Below are 3,291 nucleotides of genomic sequence, written 5' to 3'. Positions count from 1 at the left end.
GGTCCGTATCCGACGACCAAAGGACAAAATTTTGAGATTTCATAGGTTTTGACCATGCTCTACTTTCCAATCCGAATCTTGTGCATTTCTTTTCAACTGAGGGTCCCTTTTGCTCAGATATTGCATGCCTTGCATGCACTTACACTACTTTGGCACTTAGTAAAGATTAAAGTGACGGATATTTCAAGAATTCATCTTGGATTCTCATAAGGGTTGGACATTGTTTCAAATTTTCAAGTATAACTCTTTTAATCTAGAAATTAATTACCGGAGGTTGTAGTAACCATTCGTAGAATCCAATTTTCCATATAAAAATGGAATTTTATTTATTTATTTAGGAATAACCGGCTAAATATATATATGTCAGATGTCTATCATAATGATTTAAGGATCTTGGGACTTATAACTTCGGCCGCTCAGAGGTATTTTAATAACATGTCGCCCTTGGGTCGTTCAGAGGTATTTTAATAACATGACCCCCTTTTTAGATCCTACCATGCATCCTTACTTGATCCGGTTTCCTGACACGGTTGTCTTATATGACACGTGTCTTTATTTTATTGGACACGAATTTTCGAGGTGTTACATCGACCCAAGGTGAGGTTATATGTTTTCCTAGCGGGATGTTTTGCATCCCATGTTGCACCGTCGGAGAACATCATCCAAACTTGAATCAATAACCTTCATGTAATTGACCGGGTCATCGTCCTCTATTCTATTCCCAACCCCGAACTTCACTTCCTTATCCCCATATTTTAAAGTGAGTGTTCCGTCATTCATGTCTACCACTGCTTGCGCGGTGCCTAGAAATGGCCTCCCTAGTATGAGGGGGACTTCAGTGTCTTCTTCCATATCTAGTATGACAAAGTCGGCCGGGTAGACGAAATTGTCGACTTTGACCAATAGATTTTCAGCGACACCTTGCGGGTATTTGACGGATCTATCAGCAAGTTGTATACTCATCTTGGTAGGGCTCGTTTTTCCTAGGCCGAGTCGTTTGAACATTGATTCGGGCATGAGGTTAATGCTAGCCCCAAGGTCGGCTAGTGCATTACGAATGGGGGAATCCCCGATCGAGCAAGGAATTGTGAAGCTTCCGGGATCAATCTTCTTTTGGGGAAGTTTGTTAAGTACGAGGGCGGAGCATTCTTCGCCTAGGTTAACTAATTGCAATGATTCAATTTTCCTTTTATGAGTGAGGAAGTCCCTCATGAATTTTGAGTATTTTGGCATTTGAGTTAGGACTGCTATGAAAGGAATATTAACATGCAATTGTTTTAGTAGACTTTCGAATTTTGCGAATTGCTCATTGGTCTTTTGACGAATTAACCTACCGGGGTACGGAACCGGAGGAGCCTTGGTGGGCTCTTGAAATAGAGGAGAAGCCTTATCTTGTTGGGGCGGGGTTGTGCTTTCCTCGGTTGGTGGCGGCGGAGCTTCCACGGGACCCACGGTACGGTTTCTTAATGTTATGAGATGAACTTGAGCTTTTGGGTTTGTTTCGGTATTACTTGGTAAAGCGCCTTGTGGTCTCTCAGAGAAATTTTGGGCTAGTTAATTTAATTGTTTTCCAATGTTTTGTATACTAGCTTGTTGATTTCTAAAATTCGATTCCAATTATTGAAATGGATCCGAGTTTTTCTTTTCAGTGTCGGAGATGAGGCGAGATACGGTATCTTCAAACCTCTCTCGTTCACCTTGTTATTGAGGGAAATTTTGTGACTCATTTCTTGGTTATTGAAAGTTTGTTCGTTGGTTTGGGTTTTGTTGGTTACTATTATTGCTGGGTTCCCTCCAACCAAGGTAAGGGTGGTTACGCCATCCTTGGTTGTAGGTACCCGTTGGAGGACCCGACGGCCTAGGTGTATTATCAATGTAGTTTACCGATTCTGGTTGATCATCTGTTTCTTTCATACAACTCCAATTTTCATGTGGCCCACCACACCCTTCACAGGCCATAACCGAGACCGTTTTTGCCATTTCTAACTTTTTAATTTTTGAAGAAAGGGCCTCGATTTGGGCTTGTAAAGAAGTGCTTTCATCAACCTTATAGGCGCCCGGGGCAATAGATTTATTACCTCGGGGAGTGTGCCACTGAAAATTGTTTTGAGCAATTTCCTCAATTTGATTGTATATTTCATGTGGGCGGCGGTTACCTAAAAGTCCCCCGGAGCTAGAGTCAAGTGTTTGTCTTGTGTGTGGCAACAACCCATTATAGAAAGTGGATACTTGTTGCCATATCGCAAGACCGTGATGAGGACACTTTCGTAATAGCTCCTTGAACCTTTCCCAAGTTTCATATAAGGATTCCCCGTCCTCTTGTGAATATGTATTAATTTCAGTCATTAATTTAGCCGTTTTAGCGGGAGAGAAATACTTATATAGAAATTTTTGGGCTAGTTCATCCTAGGTGTTTACCGATCCAACTGGGAGGGCGTTGAGCCAAGCTTTTGGTCGGTCTTTTAGTGAAAAAGGAAACATTCGGAGGCGGATGGCGTCATTTGATGCTCCATTGATCCGAAAGGTATCACATATTTCTAAGAAATTAGTAATATGTAGATGGGGATCCTCGTCCGCAAGCCCATGGAAGGTTGCGGAGTTTTGAAGCATTTGTATCAAATGTGGCCGAAGTTCGAAGTTATTGGCTTCGAAATTCGGTGCATTGATAGCGGCGCCGAGATTACCTACGGTGGGTCGTAGGTAATCCATGAGGGTACGTTGGTCCGCCATTGGAAGTGGTTCCCCCAAAACTTTCTCTTGGTTTTTAGCTTTAAGTCTTTTTCTGAGAAAGCGTTTGGGTTCTTCTAGAGGTTCTTTTATATCTTTATTAGAACTGGAGCTCATACACTACGTAGAAGGTTCAGATGTGGCATTTGGTTCCAAGTCCTGCAATAAAAACAGAAAAGAACGTTGGTCAGAAAGTTCACCACGGCCCCGTGCTCAGTGAACACGGCCCGTGGTTGGAGATACAGCGATTGTTTTCCGCATCCCTGTTACTGGAAAGTTGGACACGGCCCCGTGTTGCACCGACACGGCCCCGTGCTCAGCCCTCTGTAACTCGGAAAATAAAAACTGCCAGTGATACTACTGGGCACGGCCCGTGTCCGACCAAGCACGGTCGTGCTGAGCTCTGCAGAAGCTGAAAAATTAAGAAAATCCTAAAAAAATAAAAAGAAAATAGAAAATATGATTAGGCCGTTGATTCCTAACTTTCTTAAAATCCTTGTGTCCCCGGAAACGGCGCCAAAAACTTGATGCGTGTTAGGTGTAATATATTTTAGATGTATATTT

The 3,291-nt window shown here is 42.6% G+C and overlaps 1 non-coding gene across 1 annotated transcript; it reads left to right on the top strand.

Annotated features, from left to right (window-relative positions):
• Positions 1 to 2,245: 2,245 nt before the first annotated feature.
• On the top strand, positions 2,246 to 2,352 carry LOC118486943. Its single transcript, XR_004880110.1, has one exon. It is a non-coding gene; the product is annotated as a small nucleolar RNA R71 (small nucleolar RNA).
• The last annotated feature ends 939 nt before the right edge of the window (positions 2,353 to 3,291 follow it).

The sequence above is a fragment of the Helianthus annuus genome, chromosome 14, assembly GCF_002127325.2.
Source record: "Helianthus annuus cultivar XRQ/B chromosome 14, HanXRQr2.0-SUNRISE, whole genome shotgun sequence".
In the NCBI taxonomy this organism is placed as follows: Eukaryota; Viridiplantae; Streptophyta; class Magnoliopsida; order Asterales; family Asteraceae; genus Helianthus; species Helianthus annuus.
The sequence above is the reverse complement of the archived record's forward strand: the minus strand, read 5'-3'. Positions and strand labels throughout refer to the sequence as shown.